General features: G+C 40.5%; 1 protein-coding gene across 6 annotated transcripts in view; it reads right to left on the bottom strand.

Annotated features, from left to right (window-relative positions):
• Positions 1 to 27,186, bottom strand: part of B3GALT1 (beta-1,3-galactosyltransferase 1) — a 393,639-nt gene that overhangs the window by 229,384 nt on the left and 137,069 nt on the right. For all 6 annotated transcript variants that reach the window (XR_012641446.1, XR_012641447.1, XM_074967500.1 and 3 more), the window contains exon 2: positions 22,126 to 22,282. The gene's annotated coding sequence lies outside the window, so the exon portion shown is untranslated. The remainder of the gene's footprint in view (positions 1 to 22,125; positions 22,283 to 27,186) is intronic.

Here is a 27,186-nt window from a genome sequence, read left to right as displayed (position 1 = left end):
GTTTAACTGTAGAAATGCAGCGCAGGGTTTACCCAAACTTTATCCAGGACACCTAGCCTGGTAACACTGGATGAGGGAAAATATTGAACAGTGTCAGCTATTATAATTGGAAGTAAATGCACCTGCAGTTTTACATGGTTGTGACTGATAAAGCTACTTGATACAGAAGAAACAGGTGGCATTCTTCGAAATCTACTTGTATTGCTGCATGGTCTAGTAGCGATGGTAGCCTTAGGGGAGAGAGCCCTGTTGAGAAGAAACCTAAACCTACTGAAAATGAGTTATTAGAGCTGGTCAAAAATTTCCCATCTAAACTTTATTTCATTAGAAAATTAGGTTTTCAACAAATGAAAATGTTAGCAGAAAGTATCTACTTTCCTCAAAACATAACTTTTTGCTTTTCAGGAGTTTGGGTTCTTTTATGAAAGTCAAAATTTTCCGGGAAAAAAAAATCTGACCGGTTCAATTTTCTACATGAGGAGGATTTTCCGGTATACCAGTTCCTAATGAAATAAGCTATATAGGCAAAAGCACTTTTTTTTTCTGATATAACTGCATGTAAATTATAACTTTTGCTGGTACAAAAATGTGTGTATGTGGGGCTGGAGAGGGGGTGGGAATCACACCACTAACTGATATTACTTTACTGATTAATGTTTTAAGTGTAGAACTGGCTTGACTTTCTGTGCTAAATCAAGTCACCTCTCTTCCTTATTCATCCAAACTCTAAAATGGGACTTCTAATACATACCCTCCTTGGTAAGATGCTTTGAGGTCAATATATGAAAATCGTGAATACAGCACCCACTACCATACTATCTGTGCACATTTCACATAGCTTAACATGGGTCATTAGCACTTCCTGTTCAGAAGAGCAAAATATCCTATAGCCTGCAGTTTTAGAGATGAGTAACAAGAAGAAGAACTAACCAGACAGCTAACTGCCTGATACTTCATGATATATTAATTCAGAGGTCTGGGGGAAAAGATATGTTTTGCACCTGTTCTTAAATATGGCCAAATTTGCCCTGAAGTATATTTCCAGAGGGTGTGAGTTTCAGAGTTATGTTCCTGCCACTGAGAATACTCTGTCTCCAGCTCCAGCAAGCTTTGCCTCTGGAACCATTAGTTCCAGATGAGCATAAGTCACATGGAGGGAAGGATGTGGCGAGTCAGTCCTTGAGTTTGTGTCACATCTAGTTCCAGTAGCTTTTAGAGCCTCTTGCAGGAGTAAAGGAATGGATGACTGAGGAAAGGTCTGCCATTGAGAGGAAAGGATGTAATCACCTTGTCAGTCTGCATGAATAGTTAAAAATACTTCTTTTGACTGAAATCAGTGAGTATCAAATCCTGTGCAGATTGGAATAGAACCCAGGTCCAATACTCCCTGTCTCATATTCTAAGAAGCTGCTGCTATCAATGCACAAAATAAGCTTATAATGTTCAAAAATTTGCCTATGTTCTCCCAGGCTAAGAAGTGAAAATTTAATTTCACTCCTCAGGAGACTGACCTGCAAGAGCACAAAGTAATTAACAATTACCAACTGAAGTATGTTATAGTGCTGAAGAAGATACAGCAGAGAGTATTGAACAATTATCTCCCGAGCTTTCCCCTGCTTTTTAATCATAAGTTATGGAAGGTGAGAAGGAAGAGTTGGAAGAACGGGAATTCTCAAAATCAATGGATTGGATAAGCATTATAGTGACATTTATATACAGACCCTGACATAGACAGTATTACATAATAAATTGCTCTTTTCATGGCACTTACAAAAAACATCTATATGTAACTACACAGTCCCTATAAATATTACGTCATAGCAAACATTTGCTGTCCTTCGCTTTCCCAGCCCCTCACAATGAGAATGGCAGCCAAGCGATTCTTTCCAAGTAATTTTGGCACATAATTAGAATTAATACTCTAGTCTCAAATTTCAAACACTGGCACCATAATAAGACATCCAAAGCCTATATTTGGATGCACAAATTGGTATTTGAAATAAACATACTTAACATTGGTGCCAGTTCTAGAATTCAGATGTGGGATATGGTCATCTGGTTAAAGCATTCATGTTTGACCCCCTAGACTCCTCAGCTGTACAAAAGCTAACCAATATGTACTTAAAGTTACATACATATGACACGTGAATGAAGTCCACAAAAGAAAGTAAAATAAGCTTAGAGGCCTTCTCTTTAATATGGATCACTGTCGTAGGGCAGCTGCCTCCCACGTTCCCCTGTATGGCCTCAGGGTGGCACTGCAAACAGCCTACTGCATTGATTTCCCTATTCTGGGCACTTGCAGTCCCCTTCTTCCCAGGAGCCAACTGCCTGCCTATGTTCTCCACCATTATGTTAGAGGGCAGCCCTGTTGGGGCACCCTCCTTTGTCAGGCCATGGCACAACCTCTCTAATTTTCTCCTTTCTTTCAGAATCCTCAGTAGCTCCACACAAGCTCTGAGTATAAATAGCTCTTCGCATGGTTTATTTATTACAAAAGTCCCACAACTATAATCCACAATTCCCCAGCACTGTCCAAACAGTATTGTACTTCAATATTTCAAGTCCTCACAGTCCATCCACACACCAAGTACAGCTCCATTGTCTCACACCATGCTCTGGCTCTCTGGTATAGTTCCAGTGTCTCTCACCCCATTTAGATGCTCAGGTATGGCTCCAACATCTCTCCCCATGGCACCTCCGAGCCCCACCAGCTGGGGTAATTTTCCACCTTAGTTCTTTCTTTCCCAGGTGCGGTCCCAGCTCTTGGCCAGAGACATCACACTTCCATCATTCCCCAGCTTTCAGCCCTTTCTGGCCCTCAAAGAGCCAGCAGACATCCTCTGCTGCTATTCTCAGCCTTCAGCTCTCTCCAGCCATGGCTCTCTGGCCTGGGGAAGTTTGTAGGTGTCCCCTTGACTTCCTCTCTACCTTCTGCTTTCACCTGATCTGACTCCGCTGCTCAGTGGGGATATCTCTGCTCCTCCAAGGGCATCCCATCCCTGAAGGTCTCTGCCCAGAACTCCTCCTGGAAAGGACAAGTTTCAGCAGCCATGCTATCAGCCTACAGCATGCACTTTTCTCCATGTCTGGCCAGCGCTGCTGGATAATAGTGAGGTGGGAGCAAGGACTCTCCCCGCCCCCTCCCACCACACCCCTACACAAATCCCCTCCATTCCATCTTCCCCACTTTGGAGTCTCTAGTGAAGGCATTAGTCATGTACAGAAGTTGTGTTTTTCAGCCAAATTATGGTGGACCCCTGTGCAAGGGCACATAGAGGGAATGGGGATGTTTCTTGCTTTCTCTCCCCCACTTTATGAACCACCTTTTCCAGGGCCAGCCATTGTAAGTCAGCAAAAATACTGATGAGAAAATTCTTCTTTTGTACCAAAAACTTTCTAGACTAAAGGGATCCTGCCCTGGGTGCAGGATTGGATTCACTAGATCCAAGTGTCTTATTGGGAACTGGTTAGCAGCATCAGTAATAATAGGAAGCTCTGTTTTCCATTTCCCATACTGAATATGTTGAAATCTCCAGCAGCAGGGTTGGGACTTTTGCCTACCATTAGTAAGTAGCAGGAAATCTGCAGAAACGGTAAGAGCCAGTTCGCTGCAGAAAGGTATCCCCAATCCCAGAGGCTGTCCAGAATCCTGAAGGAGGGTATAGCCCCCATGGATGCTATGTGCCACATGAGATGGCATTTGCTTCATCCACCTTTCACACTAGCATAGCAAGTGCAGCTGGCTGGGCACAAGAGGGGTGTATACCTCATGCCTTAGAAGCATGGGAGCCTAAGAGCCCTGGAGGAATTCTGGCTGAGGTTATGAAAGATATTATAACCACCTCACTTTCATTTTAACTAAGAGGAATCTATCAATAATTCATGTGTTAGATTTTTTTTCTCCTCAATTTTTTACCTCCAGCAGATGTTGCTGATCAGTTTTCCTATCCTATAGTTACAGTTGCTAACAATGGGAAACAAAATACAGGAGCAGCTCTCCAAAGGAACTAGAGGTCTGGCATTCAGCTGCTGGAGGGCTGTGTGAGCATAATGGGGAGTCTTAAGGTATTACAAATATTAATATCTTGATTATCTCAGGGCTGGAGGCACAGAAGAGCTTGCAAAGGTTTGTGAGAAAGAACAGAATCCAGAGGTTAGGATCTGTACCCATGCAGGCTGCCTGTGAGACGCTGAGATCGACTGTTCCCCACACCCGCCGATGCTCCTCCCTCAGATTCTCCCCTTCATTTGCAGTTTTCTTGGAAGAGAAACCCATTTCCCCCGGTGCTTAACAAAACTTTTGTAAATAAAAATAGCTGCCATTAATGTTTTGCATCTTATTATTAGTAACACAAAACCTCTAAAGTAATACAGAAAAAATTATGTTGCTGTGAAGCCTTTGGAGTGTTTTTTGCATTCAGTCCATTAGAAGAAAAAGTAGCAAAGACTCTGAGCCTTTATTAGCCTTTTTCATAGATTCCAGAAGGGACCATCGTGATAATCTTGCCTGACCTCCTGCATAACACAGGCCATAGAACTTTCCCAAAATAATTCCTTGAGGATATCTTTTAGGAAAACATCCAATTTTGCTTTTAAAATTGTCCATAATGGAAAATCCACCATGACCCTTGGTAAATTTTTCAGATGGTTAATTACCCTCACTGTCAAAAATGTATGTCTTGTTTCAAAGCTGTTTATACAAAATGAGCCAAAGAATAATGAGGGAAAAGTAACTTTTGCGCATTAGAATTTGTAGGCGGGTGATGACAAGGATATCTCTCAACAATGAATCATACACCTGAAAAAAGATTCCTGTCTAGCACTGGGGAAATTTTATAGCAGCTAATAGCTTTGAGAGCTCCCTAACAGACATCGTGTCTAATTAAAAAAAAATAACAAAAAACCTAAACCCCCTTTTAGATGACATAATTGCAACCCACAGAAAAACACCAACAAACTAAATACACAGAACCAAATTCTGTGTCAGTTACACATATCAACCCAGTTGAAATCAATAATCATACATGATACCGAGAGTGAAATTTGGCCCATAAATACCAATTCTAAATGAGCACAAAAAGCTGTGGACTCTCAAAATGAAGTTTTAATTTGTAATAGCCAGTGTTCTCCCCCTTTATGTACCAAGCTGTAAGAATAATTCCTCTTTTAAAGAGACTTTTTTTGAGTCACATCATTGTGAAATTCTTCCACAACTTTTAACACTTTTTCGCTTACGGTCTCATGCATTGTGAGAATAAAACCTAGGCTTTCATTTGAGAATCAGACTAGTTCAACTGGAGACCACAACTGAAAGAATCTCAGAGAAACATATCTGCAGTTATATGATGTGTGAAGTATTCCTGGACAAATATCTTCACCAGATCAAACATGCTGCAGTGAGTCTAACCAGAATGAAATTGCACAAAATTCTGAAACTTACTTCAGCTCTATTAATTACTGTATGTTTAGTATCCAAGAGGCACAATTTCCTCTTTAATTTCCTCTTTGTCTTACCCCTTTGAAAAATGCCCATTTCCAAGTAGAGACTGGCTCTTTTTAAGATTTAAAAAGAAAACTGGTTGCATTCATGACTCTTAAATAGTGGGAGTACTGATCTACCTTCCCCACCACCAGAAATCCTTACCGGTCCTCAAGCATGTGCTCTTCAGGTGGCCGCCTCCTTGCTTGCAGTTCTTGACTTGACCATCAAGTTGAGAACTAGTAGTAGAAGGAAGCAGATCGATTGGGAGCACATTTCTGCAGGATCAGTAAGTAGAGAGTGGGAGCAGGGAAGGGGTGTTGTTTGTTGGGAAAGGAGCTGGGATGGGATCAGCATTGAGAGGAGTGTCAGATTAGTGTACTTGGGGAAGCGGGATATGGAAGTATCAGAAGGCTGAAAAGGTAGGTAGTCTCTTGTGAGGAGGGGACAAAAAGGAATCTGCAGTTGGAAGGCTGGGTTGGGTTCTTGGTGGAAAGAGGAGCTGAAGACCAGGGGAAAAATCCTGGCCCCATTTAAGTTAATGACAAAACTCCAATTGACTTTTGTGGAACGAGGATTTCACCAAATATATATAGCTGACATTTTTCTGTGCTCTAAGGGTGCATTCTTTGAACATTGGTTGAGAAGTAAAGTCAAATGAAGCATCATTTTAATACAACATCTGGATTTGATATTATGGTTCAGACTGTGGCCTGGTTTGTGCAGTCATGCAAAGGTCTAAGGAGACATAAGGTGCCCTCTTACGAACTTTCCCCGGATAACTATACCACCACCCATAGCACGAGTGGGAAAGGAGACTCCACAGAGGCACTGCATTCCTCTCTATGTGCAGGTGGCCAGGAGGTGCCAGGAAGAGGTGAGGAAGAAGTTCTATCTCACTGCACAAGAGCCGTGCACTGCACCTGGTTCAACGTAACTAAAGACTCATTCTACAAGCGTAAAGTCTGATTCTGCCTTTTGCAGGGGGGAGACTGAATATGGTTGTGGATCTAAGAGGATCCAGTATGACTTTTTTTTTTTTTTTTTAAAACACAGAGGGGGACCTGTAATGCCCCAATGGATTTTTTTAGGTAGATGTTTTGGGAGAAATGAGCCAAGAGAGCCTGATTTTAAGGCATCCATTTTAAGGCAAACTGTATTTTACTCTTGCAAAATTTCTGTGCAATGTTCTTTTGTTATAGTAAAATGATAGCTCCCTAACCCTAATACATTGCTGGAGATGGAAAACCTGTCTTGGTATTCATTCTTTGCTGGTGTTATAAGAGACCTGAGAGTTACTGGGCAGAGTGTCTGATTTGTATGAATATGGGATTAAGATTGGCGCTACAGTAGCTGTGATGCCTGAATTTGTGTCCTAGGATATAAAGATTAAAGGTTTAGTAGATTTAGATCTGAATATAAGAGAACTGGATTGGATTTTTGAACTCTTTATTTCCCTTTTGTATGAAATTATTAGCATGCACACAGTATACTTTGTTCTCTTTAATTATTAGTGGTATTTTGTATCTTATATTGATGGATTTATTAGACCACATCTTTTGATGATATTTCTTATGGGATGTTTTATTTCCCAATAAAAATTCTTCATGAAAAAAGAAGTGATAGGAAAATCAGTTTAAATAAAATAAATGCTTTTTGAAACTTGAGAATCTTTGGTTAATGTTCTCTCTTGTTTATATGCCACACTGCTATTGGTTTCAGCTAGAACTGAAACTGTTTGTACAGCTCCTGTCACAATGAGGACCCAATCCTAACTTGGGGCCTCTGTATGACAAAGAAATAATAATACGAAAATACAGTGAGAGAAAATATTTCTAAACAGATTACTGTGAAAATCTGACTGGAAGTCTTTCAAAGAGGCATAGATAACACTTGGTAAGCCCTTGGTAATCCAAACTTCTGGATAATGAATTAAATGAGCATGATTGGTTAAAAAATTGGTTAAAAAAGTACTTTAAACAGGATATTCTATGAAGTTTTGATCTAAAATTTCCTTAGAATCTTCCCTAATTGCTTACGTTTTTATTTTTAAATTTTTATTTAGCCTGATATGCCACAATAATTTACTACATCATGGGATGATTCTGTTCTTAGGCTGGTTCTACACTGGTGTAACTTCAGCCAGTGGAAGAAAATAAGTGAGATCAGCATCAGATCACATTTCTGTAATTTTCTTGACTTTGGGTCTAATAGAAGAATTTTCATGAATGAGCTCAAAGTAAAGAAAACAAAGTAAACTTAGAAAACAAAGTAAAGAAATATCAACAAATTATTATAGCATATTTGAATAAACACAGTTGCATCAGCCAGTTATTAATCTTCTAATCAAAATTTCTGCTCCTCTCAGTACATCATATGTCACTGAGGTCAATGGGAGCCATGTGCAAGGAGCTCTTCCATGAATAAATCCCATATGTGTATTAGTTAAAATATTAATTTTCAAAGGCTATTTCTCAAAGTTGTTATTGCTTTTTTACCAATAATTGTTGAATTGTGTCAGATGATCCATGGGCCAAATCCTGGCCCTATTGAAGTCAATAGCAAAATTCCCATTGACTTCTAAAGGGCCAGAATTTCAGCCCCCACACCCCGCATGTTTATATTTAGCAGGGCTACCTAAAAGCATGCAATTTTGTAGGAATAAGCTTAGAACTTCATATTACTGTAGTGCAAGAAGCCTACTCAAACTTGATAATTATAAGTAATTAAAACTAGAGGGTCACAAACTTTGTTGCTTCTGTAGGCTGAGTTCATTGCACACACCAGGGGCTTCTTGCACCCTTCCATTGTCTCCCTGTTGTGCACCTTCCCACCCCCTTCTCCTTCAGAGGGTTGGTGCAACTCCCCACACTTTCCCTCATGCCATGGGCTCTATATGCACCCTTCCCCACCATTATTATTTCTCTTCTTTCTCTCTAGGAGATAAGTCATTCAGGGCGTCAACATGTTAAATGCTATTGGGAGGATGTATGCAGTGGTGTTGTAGCCATGTTGGTCCCAGGATATTAGAGGGAGAAGGTGGGTGAGGTAATGTCTTTTATTGGGAGGACTAAATTGCAACGATGGACAGAGATATTGTTATGAAGGGATCAGAAGGTGTCATCAACCAATTGTTTGATATATAGACAGTTGCAGAAGTGCTTGCAGCTGTGGCTTTGCTAAACAGATTCCAGAGGCTCTCCCACTTCTTCCCTTCTAGTTTTCCAATTCCCCATTCATACACAAACCCATAGGGTTCTGCCCATTAATGCCTAGAACATTCTCTGACATTTTGAAATTGATCAGAAGTGGTGTTCCAAAGTTGTTAAGTTACATTCAAACACAGAAAAGCTATCAAGTTGAGTTTTGGCTTCACAAGCTCAGTCAATAATTGTGTGTTTGTGCACTGTTGCTCAGGAACACTGCCCACTAAATAATGTTGCTTTCTAAATATTGTTATGTAAGCAGCAATATGGCATACTGAAAGATATTGTCCAACAGTCTATATTGGTTACCAACATATAAGGCATAGTTCATAGAATCATAGAATATCAGGGTTGGAAGGGACCCCAGAAGGTCATCTAGTCCAACCCCCTGCTCGAAGCAGGACCAATTCCCAGTTAAATCATCCCAGCCAGGGCTTTGTCAAGCCTGACCTTAAAAACCTCTAAGGAAGGAGATTCTACCACCTCCCTAGGTAACGCATTCCAGTGTTTCACCACCCTCTTAGTGAAAAAGTTTTTCCTAATATCCAATCTAAACCTCCCCCATTGCAACTTGAGACCATTACTCCTCGTTCTGTCATCTGCTACCATTGAGAACAGTCTAGAGCCATCCTCTTTGGAACCCCCTTTCAGGTAGTTGAAAGCAGCTATCAAATCCCCCCTCATTCTTCTCTTCTGCAGACTAAACAATCCCAGCTCCCTCAGCCTCTCCTCATAAGTCATGTGCTCTAGACCCCTAATCATTTTTGTTGCCCTTCGCTGGACTCTCTCCAATTTATCCACATCCTTCTTGTAGTGTGGGGCCCAAAACTGGACACAGTACTCCAGATGAGGCCTCACCAGTGTCGAATAGAGGGGAACGATCACATCCCTCGATCTGCTGGCTATGCCCCTACTTATACATCCCAAAATGCCATTGGCCTTCTTGGCAACAAGGGCACACTGTTGACTCATATCCAGCTTCTCGTCCACTGTCACCCCTAGGTCCTTTTCCGCAGAACTGCTGCCTAGCCATTCGGTCCCTAGTCTGTAGCGGTGCATTGGATTCTTCCATCCTAAGTGCAGGACCCTGCACTTATCCTTATTGAACCTCATCAGATTTCTTTTGGCCCAATCCTCCAATTTGTCTAGGTCCTTCTGTATCCTATCCCTCCCCTCCAGCGTATCTACCACTCCTCCCAGTTTAGTATCATCTGCAAATTTGCTGAGAGTGCAATCCACACCATCCTCCAGATCATTTATGAAGATATTGAACAAAACCGGCCCCAGGACCGACCCCTGGGGCACTCCACTTGACACCGGCTGCCAACTAGACATGGAGCCATTTATCACTACCCGTTGAGCCCGACAATCTAGCCAGCTTTCTACCCACCTTATAGTGCATTCATCCAGCCCATACTTCTTTAACTTGCTGACAAGAATACTGTGGGAGACCGTGTCAAAAGCTTTGCTAAAGTCAAGAAACAATACATCCACTGCTTTCCCTTCATCCACAGAACCAGTAATCTCATCATAAAAGGCGATTAGATTAGTCAGGCATGACCTTCCCTTGGTGAATCCATGCTGACTGTTCCTGATCACTTTCCTCTCATGTAAGTGCTTCAGGATTGATTCTTTGAGGACCTGCTCCATGATTTTTCCAGGGACTGAGGTGAGGCTGACCGGCCTGTAGTTCCCAGGATCCTCCTTCTTCCCTTTTTTAAAGATTGGCACTACATTAGCCTTTTTCCAGTCATCCGGGACTTCCCCCGTTCGCCACGAGTTTTCAAAGATAATGGCCAAGGGCTCTGCAATCACAGCCGCCAATTCCTTCAGCACTCTCGGATGTAACTCGTCCGGCCCCATGGACTTGTGCACGTCCAGCTTTTCTAAATAGTCCCTAACCACCTCTATCTCCACAGAGGGCTGGCCATCTCTTCCCCATTCTGTGATGCCCAGCGCAGCAGTCTGGGAGCTGACCTTGTTAGTGAAAACAGAGGCAAAAAAAGCATTGAGTACATTAGCTTTTTCCACATCCTCTGTCACTAGGTTGCCTCCCTCATTCAGTAAGGGGCCCACACTTTCCTTGGCTTTCTTCTTGTTGCCAACATACCTGAAGAAACCCTTCTTGTTACTCTTGACATCTCTTGCTAGCTGCAGCTCCAGGTGCGATTTGGCCCTCCTTATATCTTTCCTACATGCCCGAGCAATATTTTTATACTCTTCCCTGGTCATATGTCCAACCTTCCACTTCTTGTAAGCTTCTTTTTTATGTTTAAGATCCGCTAGGATTTCACCATTAAGCCAAGCTGGTCGCTTGCCATGTTTACTATTCTTTCGACTCATCGGGATGGTTTGTCCCTGTAACCTCAACAGGGATTCCTTGAAATACAGCCAGCTCTCCTGGACTCCCTTCCCTTTCATGATAGTCCCCCAGGGGATCCTACCCATCCGTTCCCTGAGGGAGTCGAAGTCTGCTTTCCTGAAGTCCAGGGTCCGTATCCTGCTGCTTACCTTTCTTCCCTGCGTCAGGATCCTGAACTCAACCAACTCATGGTCACTGCCTCCCAGATTCCCATCCACTTTTGCTTCCCCCACTAATTCTACCCGGTTTGTGAGCAGCAGGTCAAGAAAAGCGCCCCCCCTAGTTGGCTCCCCTAGCACTTGCGCCAGAAAATTGTCCCCTACGCTTTCCAAAAACTTCCTGGATTGTCTATGCACCGCTGTATTGCTCTCCCAGCAGATATCAGGAAAATTAAAGTCACCCATGAGAATCAGGGCATGCGATCTAGTAGCTTCCGTGAGTTGCCGGAAGAAAGCCTCATCCACCTCATCCCCCTGGTCCGGTGGTCTATAGCAGACTCCCACCACTACATCACTCTTGTTGCACACACTTCTAAACTTAATCCAGAGACACTCAGGTTTTTCCACAGTTTCGTACCGGAGCTCTGAGCAGTCATACTGCTCCCTTACATACAGTGCTACTCCCCCACCTTTTCTGCCCTGCCTGTCCTTCCTGAACAGTTTATAACCATCCATGACTGTACTCCAGTCATGTGAGTTATCCCACCAAGTCTCTGTTATTCCAATCACGTCATAGTTCCTTGACATCACCAGGACCTCCAGTTCTCCCTGCTTGTTTCCAAGGCTTTGTGCATTTGTATATAAGCACTTGAGATAACCTGTTGATCGCCCCTCATTCCCAGTATGAGGCAGGAGCCCTCCCCTCACAGACATTCCTTCACTGTTTAAACAGTGAAGAATAAAAAATGGATTCCAGGCCAAAATTTTCAGAACTGGGTACCTAAAAATAGGAACATTATTTTTAAAATTTTAGTCCTTAAAGTCTTTAGTCTTTCAAACACAATATTGTCAAACTTCATTCTACTCATGCTACCCTTAACATTATATTAGCATATGAAAGACTCTAGATTTTAATTTTTAAAGGAGAGTGCTGACTAGCATTACTTGTCCACTAACTATTGAGACAAAAGCTATGTAATTGTGACAGTCAAAATCTTTTCTAATGCTACAGGTCAAAAAAGCTATAGTTTTAAAGGAATAATTACATACAATTGTCTATTTTTAAATATGACGACTACTATAATGATAATCCTCCAGATAAACATATAAATATATGTAATTAGAGTGATTACAATACAGCAATAACCCATCACCACTTATTATAAAACCATAAACTATTATTCAGTACACTATAAAATTCAAAATCTAATTGAAAGTGCTAGTTTAGCATAATTCCCACAAGCCATCATTCTTTAATATTGTGAAATGAATGAGGTTTTTGTGGAGCTATTAATTGATACTGACAAGCAATAACCACTGGAATGAAACTCCAATTATGAGAGGCAATTAATCACATTTACTGTCATCTGTGGTGTCAAACAAAATTCAATAAAATTCTAAACAATAAAAAAAAGGGGGGGGGGGAATTTAGACCTCTTATGTGTAAATTCATTTCATGGAAATCAGATTGTCCTTTGGTGGGGTAATCAAGCAATTACAAAAGTACTATTTTCACTATTAATGCAGTGTTTATTTTGTTGTATTCTCTGATTTAAAAAAAAACTGACTGTTTTTCTTTCTTGATGTAGACTTATACCATATTGCATATTTATTTCTAAAGCAGTCTGTATAGTTAGTAGCATAATTGGTGTTATGGTAGACAAATATCTTTAAAAATAAAAAGGTCCAGGTCCTATCTGTACATTTGAGCAACAATCCACGACAACACTTAAACATATACTTAACTTTTAGCATGTAGGGCATAAGCATGTGCTTATGTGCTCTCCTGAATAGAGATGCTTTCCTGAATTGTGTCCTTATAGCACATTCACCACTGTGGTATCTGAATACTAGCAAAATTATTTAAAGCAAAATTCAGTCAGAAAGAATTCATTCCCAATCGATTTGTATAATTATGTTTTAGTTTGCATGAACTTATAAATGGTTTTTAAATTCTGTTCCTTTTTCCAAGAACAGTTGCCAGTCAATGAATTTAAACAGGCCTTTCAAACACCACATTTTGGCATTCAAATGGGTACAAAAGAATGGAGAACAGTTTAGTACCTTAGTAACTGATTTGACTGGCCCAATGTAAAGTTCAGACATCACATTTAGATGCCATGTTTGCAAAGTGGGCTCACAGTGTCATTTGACGTGACTTTTTTTAATGGTGTTCTCTAGAAGTCCTTTATTTATACTTCTCCAAAAAAGTGACGTCATAGCCACTCTGCTTGTGTCAAGAGAGCTGAATAGACTTCTTTCAGACCTCATCAAAGTGCCAGCCAGAAAAGGTCATTTGAGAGCAGTGTAAGGCAGCCCCTAGCTCCCAGGTGATGTTCACTCTGTTCTGACCTGTAGCAATCTCAGTCCCTGTTGGGTGGGCAGCTCCGAGCACAAACTTAGCCAACCATTTGCCATGAGAGTGTGAACAATTGTTGATGGTATAAATAGGTGGCACTGTCTAAAATTTAACAGTGTAAAAACAACAGCTGGATCAACTTCTGTTGAGAATAGTCTCAGTTCAGAAAGTCAGAGAAATCCTAAATATTTTCTTTAATATTCTTTGCTGGTCATTGGTAGCTTTAGTTGTCTTTTACATTCCATCAAAGCTAGGAGGCCTTAAAATGAATTAGGAGAGCAGTAATAACATCCGCTCACCCTACACTGCAATATCCAACAGAAGCATCTACGTGTAAGAAGCACATGAGAACTTACAGTTGAAGGAGTAATGCATGTCTGAGGAAACCCTAAAATAGACACAACTGTATTTAGTTAGGTCTTGGGCACTTCCAAAACACATTCTTTCCATTCAGTGAAGCTATATTAAACAAATATTGCAGCCTCTTGTACTAAAAGTTTAAAGAGGCAAATGCGCTAAAAAAAATCCTATTCTGATTTATATAGTAAGTATAATAACTTGCTTGGTTTTTAAATATTGTATCTTCGTCCAACCCCAGCAGACATGAGGATGTACCGTTATGGTTTTATAATAGCTAACATAATATGTAATTAGGTCAAGACTTTGGATCCCTCGCTGTTTAAAATTCTATTATGAGGGCACCATCATCCTTAGCCCTCTAGGTTATTTAGTGCCACTACTAATAGATAACAAGTGTGCGTTTTTAAACTAAATATATTTGAATTTTTTACTCTGAAATGTTTGACCTCTTTTAGTTATTATTTTATTAGTAAATAAAACTCTAAAAAAACTGCACATAACTAATATAATCAATAAAGGCAATGGCTTTGTCCACAATCAAATTAATCAGACCATCAAGGTAACCTCAACTGTGTTGAGAAAAATTCTTTGGAGATGGTCCTTTTCCACTGCTGAAGTTCAAAGACTCTCGCATTTATTTTTCTTTGATGTGGTTCTGGATTGTTAACCTTAATTTGAGTTTAACTCCATTTCATACCAGCAAAGGGTTTTTGGTAGTGGATTTTTGGTTTTTTAAAAATTATTCATTTCTCCTTCTAAAAAGTTCTTGTTTTAGTACCAACTTTGAACACCCACACTGAAAATTCCTGACAGCACCTTCACCCTATGTTTTAGCACAGAAAATTTTGTTGCCAAGGTAACTGACTTTATTGGAATAAAAGGAAATTTAAAATATTCAAAACTACAAGGATGTAAGTTCTAAACTTACCAGGGTAAAACAAATACTTATTCTGCTGAACACTAGTTATAATGATGTGGAGTCAAACTTAACTATTCTACAGGGGAAAAAATCTAGAATCTTTAAAATAAACATTTTCTGTTTTAATATTGCATATTTTTTTAAAAGATATATTTTGGACTGTTTCACAAATGGTTTATAAAGCAGATGATGTGTCACAAAAATGTACTATTTAAACCCGGATCCATCAATTAACCCATATTCAAAACTCCCACTGGCTTTAATGGAACTACCACACTTGGAATAATTGCATGATCTAGCCCTAATTATAGAGTATTTTTCCTTTGTCATATCTCTGGAGTTTTTTGCTCTTACTGACGAAATTTGCAAGAAAACAGAATCACTCATGCTGTGGATTCCCCACTGAATAATAACCCTCTGCTGGTGACATCACAGTCATTCTACAGCAACCACTTCTGATGTCCAAAAACAGAGGATTATGACTCTAAGTGGGGAATAAGTATCATTGACTCTACTGAGAAGTTGTGGGAAATTATTAGTTGTTGATACAATATAGACAATGTTATGGCTGTGCATTTATTTTAGATAAACCATGAAAATATACATGCTAATTTTAGGTGGATCCTCTGTATTTTAAGCTTCTGGAGCAATGGTGGGCAACCTGCGGCCCATCAGGGTAAGCTGATTGTGGGCCATGAGCCATTTTGCGGACACTGATCGTCTGCAGGCACGGCCTCCCGCAGCTCCCAGTGGCTGCGGTTCAAGAGGCGGCCAGCACATCCCTACATACTGGACTAAATATGTAATATTTTCTAGTGAATTAATCTGACATTTTGTAAAAGGAGGGTGGTTTTTGTGCCCTGAAAACTGCTCATTTGCCCTGATTTCAAAATTCCATGATTAATTTAGGATCCTTTTCTTTAAGACTGTTCAGTGAAATATTTTTTCATGATTAGTTCTACCCGTTCTTTAGATGATTTTGTTGCAGCTGCGCATCTGGAGTCTCGTCTTCAGAGATTATTGGATTAACGTTTTCTGTAGATTGCCACAGAAAATCTGATGGACAACGGTGTTATGACAGACAGCTGCAGCAGCACAGGAGCCAGCAAACAGAGCTGTAAACAGGGGAGTTTGAGTGGGAGTTTGTAAGGGGAGTTTGTGTTGTGGTGCTTGTTTGGGGTTTGCTTTTGCTGTGGGCGTTGGTGTTTTGGTGTGGTTTGTGTTTCCCAGATTTACAGGATTTAGGTGGGAAGGCTATGACAGATACAGAGGCAGCAGTGGGAGTGACCCATGTAGTGGAAGACACAATGAAGATGACTGGATGTGGAAGCTGCAGTATGTACATGATCCTGGAGGGGGTACCTGGAAAGAGTTTTGTCTGCATGAAGTGCCGTCTAATAGAGCTGATGGAAGAAAAGATCTGAGGATTGGAGATGCAGGTGGAAAGTCTGGTTGAGTTTAGAAGGGGGTTCGAGTGGATTATGGAGCAAAGACATGAGGCAGCTGAAGGGAAAAGCTCAGACTTGTAGGTGGAATCAGGGCTGGGGAATTCTGAGGGGAGACTGGGTGAGGAAAGTGGTCAGTGGAAGCATGTGACTAAAAGAACCAGGCAGAGGAAAAGACGGGCTAGTGAAGGAGAAATAGAGCTCAAGAACAGGTTTGAAGAGTTGGAAAATGAAGAAGGGACTCAGCAGGTGGTCACTGACGGTGGAAGGGCAAGGAAGAAGAGAAGAGAGGCTAGTCCTATAGGAAAAGGGGAAGAGTCAATGGAGACTACACCAAATATGATCCCCAGGAGGATACAGGATGGGTTGAAGAGGATTACAAGGGAGAATAGGAATGGAAAGAACTTGCAGCCAGAGGGAACAGGGGATAGACTGGAGAATTGCACCGTCACCAGGAAAGGGCAGGTCTACGTGATCAGGGAATCCTTACTGAGAAGAATGGACAGGCCTGTAACCAGAGCTGATCCAGAGAATAGAAGGGTGTGCTGTCTTCCAGATGCTAAGATACGGAATGTGGACCTGAGGTTGAAAAGGATCCTAAAGGGAGCGGGAAAGAATCCACTGATCGTCCTTCATGTGGGAACAAATGATACCCGTAGATTCTCGCTGGAATGTATCAAGGGAGAGTATGCCAGGCTGGGGAAGATGCTTAAGAAAATTGAAGCTCAGGTGACCTTCAGTGGGATTCTGCCTGTTCCTAGAGAAAGGCAACAAAGGTGTGACAAAATTATGACTATCAACAGATGGCTCAGGCAGTGGTGCTAAAAGGAGGGCTTTGGGATGTATGGCCACTGGGAGGCATTCATGGACAGAGGACAGTTCTCTCTGGATGGACTTCTAGGATGGAGGCTGGCACAACTGATTAAGAGAGCTTTAAACTAGGAATTTGGGGGAGATGGTTGGGAGATGTCCAGGTAATGTCCGCACCGGATTTTAGCATTGAGAGGGAAGAAGACAAAGTAAGAAAGGATACAGCCATGGGTAGGAGAATGGACATAAGGAGGAAGGGCAGTGTGGATACCAGCCTAATAGGTCATGCTAGGGCTGTAGAATGTCCGTGCCTAATCCGGTAAAGAATGTGAGCGAGGCCAAACAGCAAAAATTAAGATGTTTGTACACCAATGTGAGGAGCCTAGGTAACAAAATGGAGGAACTAGAGCTACTGGTGCAGGAAGTGAAACCAGATATTATAGGGACAACAGAAACATGGTGGAATAGTAGTCATGACTGGAGTACAGGTACTGAAGAGTATGTGCTGTTTAGGAAAGACAGAAATAAAGGCAAAGGTGGTGGAGTAGCATTGTATATCAATGACGAGGTAGAATGTAAAGAAATAAGAAGCAATGGAATGGATAAGCCGTCTGGGCAAAGATCACATTGGGGAAGAAAACTACTAAAGCCTCCTCTGTGATAGTGCTTGGGGTGTGCTAGAGACTGCCGGGATCTAATTTGGATATGGATAGAGCCCTCTTTAATGTTTTTAATGAAGTAAATATGAATGGAAACTGCGTGATCATGGGAGATTTTAACGTCCCAGATATAGACTGGAGGACAAGTGCTAGTAATAATAATAGGGCTCAGATTTTCCTGGATGCGATAGCTAATGGATTCCTTCATCAAGCAGTTGCTGAACCAACAAGAGGGGATGCCATTTTAGATTTGGTTTTGGTGAGTAGTGGGGACCTCATAGAAGAAGTGGTTGTAGGGGACAACCTTGGTTCAAGTGATCATGAGCTAATTCAGTTCAAACTGAATGGAAGGATAAACAAAAATAAATCTGCGACTTGGGTTTTTGATTTAAAAAGGGCTGACTTTCAAAAATTAAGGAAATTAGTTAGGGAAGTGGATTGGACTGAAGAACTTATGGATCTAAAGGTAGAGGAGGCCTGGGATTACTTTAACTCAAAGCTGCAGAAGCTATCGGAAGCCTGCATCCCAAGAAAGGGGGAAAAATTCATAGGCAGGAGATGTAGATCAAGCTGGATGAGCAAACATTTCAGAGAGGTGATTAAGAAAAAGCAGAAAGCATACAGGGAGTGGAAGATGGGAGAGATCAGCAAGGAAAGCTACCTTATTGAGGTCAGAACATGTCGGGATAAAGTCAGAAAGGCTAAAAGTCAAGTAGAGTTGGACCTTGCAAAGGGAATTAAAACCAATAGTAAAAGGTTCTATAGCCATATAAATAAGAAGAAAGCAAAGAAAGAAGTGGGACCGCTAAACACTGAGGATGGAGCGGAGGTTAAGGATAATCTAGGCATGGCTCAATATCTAAACTCAGTCTTTAATAAGGCTAATGAGGATCTTAGGGATAATGGTAGCATGACAAATGGGAATGAGGATATGGAGGTAGATATTACCATATCTGAGGTAGAAGTGAAACTCGAACAGCTTAATGGGACTAAATCGGGGGGCCCAGATAATCTTCATCCAAGAATATTAAAGGAATTGGCACATGAAACTGCAAGCCCATTTGCAAGAATTTTTAATGAATCTGTAAACTCAGGGGTTGTACCGTATGACTGGAGAATTGCTAACATAGTTCCTATTTTTAAGAAAGGAAAAAACGTGATCCGGGTAACTACAGGCCTGTTAGTTTGACATCTGTAGTATGCAAGGTCTTGGAAAAAATTTTGAAGGAGAAAGTAGTTAAGGACATTGAGGTCAATGGTAAATGGGACAAAATACAACATGGTTTTACAAAAGGTAGATCGTGCCAAACCAACCTGATCTCCTTCTTTGAGAAAGTAACAGATATTTTAGACAAAGGAAACGCAGTAGATCTAATTTACCTAGATTTCAGTAAGGCGTTTGATACCATGCCACATGGGGAATTTTTAGTTAAATTGGAAAAGGTGGGGATCAATATGAAAATTAAAAGGTGGATAAGGAATTGGTTAAAGGGGAGACTACAGCGGGTCATACCAAAAGGTGAATTGTCAGGCTGGAGGGAGGTTACCAGTGGAGTTCCTCAGGGATCGGTTTTGGGACCAATCTTATTTAATCTTTTTATTACTGACCCCGGCACCAAAAGTGGGAGTGTGCTAATAAAGTTTGCGGATGATACAAAGCTGGGAGGTATTGCCAATAGAGAGAAGGACCGGGATATCATACAGGAGGATCTGGATGACCTTGTAAACTGGAGTAATAGTAATAGGATGAAATTTAATAGTGAGAAGTGTAAGGGATTAATAAAAAGAATTTTAGTTATAAACTGCGGACGCATCAATTAGAAGTAACGGAGGAGGAGAAGGACCTTGGATTATTGGTTGACCACAGGATGACTGTGAGCTGCCAATGTGATATGGCCGTGAAAAAAGCTAATGCGGTCTTGGGATGCATCAGGCGAGGTATTTCCAGTAGAGATAAGGAGGTGTTAGTACCGTTATACAAGGCACTGATGAGCCCTCATCTGGAATATTGTGTGCAGTTCTGGTCTCCCATGTTTAAGATGGATGAATTCAAACTGGAGCAGGTACAGGGAAGGGCTACTAGGGATGATCTGAGGAATGGAAAACCTGTCTTATGAAAGGAGACTCAAGGAGCTTGGCTTGTTTAGCCTAACCAAAAGAAGGTTGAGGGGAGATATGATTGCTCTCTATAAATATATCAGAGGGATAAATGCCGGAGAGGGAGAGGAATTATTTAAGTTTAGTACCAATGTGGACACAAGAACAAATGGATATAAACTGGCCATCGGGAAGTTTAGACTTGAAATTAGATGAAGGTTTCTAACCATCAGAGGAGTGAAGTTCTGGAATAGCCTTCCAAGGGGAGCAGTGGGGGCAAAAGACCTATCTGGCTTCAAGATTAAACTCAATAAGTTCATGGAGGAGATGGTATGATGGGATAACATGATTTTGGCAATTAACTGATCTTTAACTATTCATGTAAATAGGCCTAATGGCCTGTGATGGGATGTTAGATGGGGTGGGATCTGAGTTACTACAGAAAATTCTTTCCTGGGTTTCTGACTGGTGAATCTTGCCCACATACATGCTCAGGGTTCAGCTGATCGCCATATTTGGGGTCGGGAAGGAATTTTCCTCCAGGGCAGATTGGAAGAGGCCCTGGGGGTTTTTCACCTTCCTCTGTAGCATGGGACACGGGTCACTTGCTGGAGGATTCTCTGCACCTTGAAGTCTTTAAACCATGATTTGAGGACTTCAATAGCTCAGACATAGGTGAGAGGTTTATTGCAGGAGTAGGTGGGTGAGATTCTGTGGCCTGCATTGTGCTGGAGGTCAGAATAGATGATCATAATGGTCCCTTCCGACCTTAATATCTATGAGTCTATGAGATATTGCATATAGAATTATTCATGGCATTTCCTGGCTTTGATTTCTTTTGGATTGTCCATGGGACATTTGTATAAGATAGTTGCCAATTTCTTCCTTTTTAAATGTTCCTGATAGAACTGAACTATATTTAGAGATAGGCAGGTAATTGATTTTTCAGTTCAGTGGATGGACCAAAAAATCTCCCCCCAAAATTCATGTTGGGTTGATCCAAAATGATAAATTTTCAGTTCTTCACTTAAACAAATGTTTTTTGTTTGTTTTAGGTCTAACAAAACAAAACATTTTGTGTCATATTGGGGTGTTCTTATGTCTCCCCCATTTTTAGTTAAATGTAGTTAAATTTCTAAATAAAATGCTGCTTTGAATCAAAATGTTGAAAGATTCATTTAAAAAATATCAAAACAAAATGTTTGTTTTCTTTGGAATTCCCCCCCCCCTCTTTTTTTGGAGCAAAAACCATTCTCCAAATGCCACCCAAATTTGCAAATCGTTTGTCAATCCAAAACTGCATTTTTTGGTGAAAAAACTATTCACTGAAAAAAAAATTGCTCAACTCTAATTATATTATCTGTTCACTACCTGGAGAGTGCTACAGCATGCATCCAGTCTCCAAAATTCAGTTTCCCCTGCCAGTCTGCCCCCAGTTACAGATTTTATTGCTATAATCAAGAACTATGCACCTTCTGATTATTATTCTATATACCTTGAAAGTGTTCAGTTCTCCTTTAGTCTTTCGTGCACTCCCCACGGAAATACAAAATAATAATGTGCCATATGGCAAATGGAATCAGCTGCAACTCCATGCAGCATCTTCTATCATGTGGTATTTTACAAGTTTGTGACTGATGAACATTGCATCTCCTCCCATCACTCTGACTCTAGACAGTATGCTGCTTTTCCCGCTAGAGGCATCCTTGTCAATACTGTTAATCTTTTCTTCTATCTAGCTACTAAAGGATAGGTATTTGGCTGAAATTCATAGTGCACAAAGTAAATAAGATGCAGAAATAGCTCAGTGTGTGGTAATTTTAATAAATGGCACAAAGTGCCATATGTTTGCATGAATACAATAGTTGCATAACCATATGAGTTCTGCTTTCTCAGTATTAATGTGTATTTTTATTATGTAACATTAATAATAATCATATATGTAACTTGGGAATGTTGGCTGAATGGTCACTTTAAAGTGTTATTTATGCTTCTAGGCACCACTTACGTGATACCATAGTGCACCTAGGTGCTGGAGTTGTGGTTATTCGTGCTTCAAAGCAAATAAAATGCATGTTTAATATCAGAAGAAATTATGGTTGTACTTAATGCAGAGAAAATATTGCTCAGGAAGGAAGTCCAGCATATATATATATGTGTGTGTGTGTGTGCGCACGCACATGCACCTGTAATCCTTGTAATCCTTACATAATCAGAATAAGCTTCAGTCACCTTACATATTGTTAGGTAATGGCCTAAATCGCTTACCCAAATTAGAAAATGTTCCATTTTTCTCTCTTCATTAATTGCTCTTCTTTGCTTAGCTGTGCCATGCCCAAAATTTCATAATTCTTCATTCTGTGCCATTTTTCATCTTGCCTTCTCCACCTCATATTGAACAAGTGCTGGTTGCATATTGATAAACCTGTGTTGGAAAATAGCCACAAGTTATATAGGGATAAGCCAGAGTTTTTATTTTTTATTAGTCATGTATTTTGCATGAAAACAGATTTAGAGCAGGATGTTAGCTATTTGTAAAGAGAGCTCCAAGGGCTATGTTCTAATGTCAAATAAGAAGTTGGTACAAGTGAACACTGTTGTAATTTATATGGCTAAGCAGCTTAAAACCACTCACTTGAGTAACACAATGCACACAACTTCCTTTGGTGGGATAATGCAGCAAATGAGATATGCAGGAACAATAATAGACGTGTTTTCATAAAATAAATTGTGGGGATTTATAGAAAATAGGAGCAACTTGCCTACTGGCAAGTTACTGTTAAACTGCTATCTAGAAGCACAAGTAATACCTTCAAAATGACCAGTCAGATTTAATAGAGCCACAGGCTGATTGAATTAATGCCTTATCCATGTAAGTTTAGGCCAAATCCTACAATTTACAGCATATGTGGACCCGTATGCAGTACTTCATTGACTTTAATGGAGCTCCATTCAGGCACAGTGGACCACCCATTGCATTGTAAATTGCAGGATTGGGGCTTTGATCTCTTTCCTCCTCTGTTCATACTTTTTGTTTTTCTCTCAGCCCTCATCTGCTGCCTCTTTCCCTGTTTCTGCCCATCTCTCTATCCTCAATTCCTCCTGTTTTCACCTCTCTCTTCATACAACCAGCTAGGCATTAAAGGCAGGAGCTATCAAATCAAAATTTTATTGTTTTACTTTATTAATTTGCCCCTTTAACTATTTCCATCAACTCATTTCTAATCTTCAGACTTCCTTATTTAAATCTTAGATAGTGGGGGTTTAATCATGATTTTTTGATATAACATATTTTTGTCATATAAACAGGAATAAAAAATAATTAATTCCCATAAGGTCTTTAATAAAATTTAAAAACTGGGTTTTTTGTAAAGGTGCTAAAAATTTTGTATAAGATTTACAAGGTCAAATTTGAAGGCACCTTTCCTAAAATAAACAGCATCCACCTTTAAAAAGAATGTCTTCATTAATGGCCAAATCCCATTCTCATGAAAGACAATGACAAAGATTATTGACTCTTTGGGGCCAGGATACAGGCCGCAATGCTTAGTAATTCCAGCAATATCAGCACTTAGAAATACCCATGATAGATTTCTTTAACCCACTAATAAAAATTATTAAGACTATTAATTAGTCAGAGTCCCACTGCAGGGGAAGAATATGCTCCTAGATAGATCAGCATGCCACAGAGCCTGCATTGGTGGCTTTCTGTGGTCAGTGTGGCTCAGAGGTACACAGATATATTCTGTTTAATCATATCTTCAATCTGTAATGAACTCAGGTCAAAAACGGCAAAATTTGGCCCAAGGATTGATTTTTTTTTTAATTTGATTTTTTTCTCTCTCTCTGTCAAACTATTGAAAGATTTTCATGAAATAAATTCAGACATCAAAAATCTCTACCAACAACTGTTATCTTATTTATTGCATAGTGCTATGATTAATCACATTTTAATATAATTTAGGATGTAATGTGCATTTCCTTAGAGCATCCCACATTCCATTAAGGTGCCCAGCTTTTCACAGGGAGGGATATTAAATGAAACTAGTTCATTATTTGCCTGAAAATGCATGTACTACACCAAAATATCATGTTATCTGTGATTAGTTTGCGGAAGCCATCTGTCATCTTCCCCACCCCCACAGTACCTCAGAAAGCAGAGAGGCTAGAGAAGAGAAGTATATATACTTATGGCAACACAACCACCTGTTACCATTAATTTTAGTTAGCTGTGAGAGACATGGACTAAAAAAGAAGGAGGCTATCAAGGCTATTTCCTAGTGTACTGGGGGACAACTATCACTACTGTTGACTAAAGGGCTTTTAAAATCTTGAAGAAGATTATGTATGATTCATGTCAGAGAGATGTGTACACGAGCAATTTACAGTTGAGAACTGGAACCAAAGAGCAGAAATTTCAGGCAGATAGAGTATTGGGGCATGTTCCACTAGAGGGGAAAAAATGTCCTCTCACTTTTCCTGGGAAATTGGGATTCCATGTTGAAAGAGCAAACCATTTTGCTCTAATGATTGCACGGATTTTGAAATTAAGCACAGCAAGTAGAAAGATCCTGCACAGATTTTAAAGTCTATTGTGTATTCATGCACTGAAATGTGCTTTGATTTTTTTAGCACTGTATGAGAAAATCATAGAATCATAGAATATTAGAGTTGGAAGAGACCTCAGGAGGTCATCTAGTCCAACCCCCTGCTCAAAGCAGGACCAACCCCAACTAAATTATCCCAGCCAGGGCTTTGTCAAGCTGGGCCTCAGAAGTTTTTAAGGATGGAGATTCCACCACCTCCCTAGGTAATCCATTCCAGTGCTTCAGCACCCTTCTAGTGAAATAGTTTTTCCTAATTTCCAACCTAGACCTCCCCCACTGCAACGTGAGACCATTGCTCCTTGTTCTGTCATCTGCCACCACTGAGAACAGCCTAGCTCCATCCTCTTTGGAACCCCCCTTCAGGTAGTTGAAGGCTTCTATCAAATCCACCCTCACTCTTCTCTTCCGCAGACTAAATAAGCCCATTTCCATCAGCCTCTCCTCGTAAGTCATGTGCTCCAGTCCCCTAATCATTTTTGTTTCCCTCTGCTGGACTCTCTCCAATTTGTCCACATCCCTTCTGTAGTGGGGAGGGCCCAAAACTGGACTCAGTACTCCAGATGTGGCCTCACCAGTGCCGAATAGAGGGGAATAATCACTTTCCTCTATCTGCTGGCAATGCTCCTACTAATGCAGCCCAATATGCCATTAGCCTTCTTGGCAACAAGGGCACGCTATTGACTCATATCCAGCTTCTCATCCACTGTAATCCCCAGGTCCTTTTCTGTAGAACTGCCGCTTAGCCAGTCGGGCCCTAGCCTGTAGCTAACTATTCAGAGTTGGAAACGGGTATGAGCTCTGCTGCTGTTCAGTTCCCTGTGAAAATGCCGCCACCAAATTATTGGGGCAATTTCCCAGTCATTCATGGAGTCCTCTCATCTCTCTAATCTTTATCAGAGTGGATTCGTCCTTAAGGCTAACAAAGCTACTCCTGGAGAAAAATATTTTGCTTTTAGAATGGATTAGATGATCAGATGGAATGATGGGTTAACAAATGGCAGGTATTTTAAAAAAATTATTAGAGAGGGAGAAGAAAACACCTAAAATGCCTTTGCCCCCACCCTGTCCCATTCAAACTACACAAGGAGAACACTGTGCTTGTTTCATCAAGACTCCAGATATATATTACCAAAGCAAAACATAAACATTCCCAGCAAAGATCATTTCTTGTAAATTTGTTTGCTGAGTGGTGATTCCTCCTCCCTTATGGTTATGGAAAGGCGTTATTGTTTGGGAACATAAGTGAATAAATGTCCTAGACCCTCGCTTTTCTCTCTAGAGTGCACAAAACCCTAGTACACAGGGATCATGGTGGAATAAAAAGGCGGGGGGGGGCAATTTTTGTAATTGCAATTTTGTTAAAATGTGACCAATGCATCACTGTCTGAAGTGGCAGAGATAAAAGTAGAGCTATAAAGGACATAAAACAGTTCTAGGAAGAGGAAGAAAACAAGCTTTCCAGACCATTGTGCCTAACTCTCTTTGGACTAATCTGATTCTTACTTTCCTATTTTTCAGCCCACTCCTAAATCCTATCCTTGTCTAGAAACACATTCACAGTAGCTGTCCCTGCTTCAAGCAATCTCCATGGTAACTTATGCTCTGTTTGTAACATTATGTGTTCATTGGTTTGGTTAAAATAAGAATAAATTGGAACACCTGCCCACCCCATGAACCAAATCTTTTCTAATATTCAGAAAAAAATCAGTTAAGGGTCTTCCTCCATTTGCTATAGCACCCTCATCCCTCCCTGTCACTGCTCTCTGTTAATTGGGTTACCCCAGTTGCTGCTGCTTCCAGAAATCTATTTTTTCTGTCAGAGCTGTTGTGGGATCCAGGGTACTGACTAATGCTAATTATTTTGTGTTCTGGAGCACACAGTAAAGCATGTTAGAATTGAATAAAGTGTCAGAGGTGTGCAGCAGAGAGCCTGTCATTTGTCTGAATCCCACTGGGGAAGGACTTTAGGCTCCTGCTTGTAGGGAAACTTCCCTCCATACAACACCCAGAATGAAGGTAAGATGCCCCATCGATATGGGCAGCCATCAGTGGGAGCAGACCACTGGGAATCTCCATTGCAGAAGGTAGCACTAGAATAGAGAGAGGGCCTACTAAGGTGGGGGAGGGAGGGCGGGAATTTTTAGGTGTGGAGAACAATCCAGGCCTGTTGGGGAAGGATAAAAGTTCAAATAAGCAAATGAACTTTTAAATAATCCTGTGACTCTTCAGAAGTTCTCCTATCATTACTCTGTGTGGTATTTCTACCTGCCATTCCTAGATACTCCTTGCTAGTTTCTAATTTTTGTCTTCATGCCCTATTTTTATTTTTTCACCGGAGCGTCCAATTTGGCTTTATCAACTTTGTCAGGCTCTTTCATAATTCTGGTAATTCCTTTTTCTATTCTTTTCTATTGAGAATAAGCTCAATATTCTTTATACCATAATTTCGATTCTCAAGATATGGTACTATAATTATGGGAAAGTCCTAAAGAATGAAACCAATAGAGTTCTATGGAAATTACTCTAAAAACCTATTAAATTTCATACGGAACAACAACTTTTCTGTACTATTTTAAATTATCCTATAAAATCTTATAGCAGGGATATAATTCTCTATTAAATTATATAGGATTGTCTAAAAATTCTATAGGAAGATTGTTGCTTTATATGAAATACTATAGGACTTTCCCATAAGGGACTCAGATACTACAGTGATGCCCGC

Source organism: Natator depressus, chromosome 11, assembly GCF_965152275.1.
Source record: "Natator depressus isolate rNatDep1 chromosome 11, rNatDep2.hap1, whole genome shotgun sequence".
Lineage (NCBI taxonomy): Eukaryota > Metazoa > Chordata > Testudines > Cheloniidae > Natator > Natator depressus.
The sequence above is the reverse complement of the archived record's forward strand: the minus strand, read 5'-3'. Positions and strand labels throughout refer to the sequence as shown.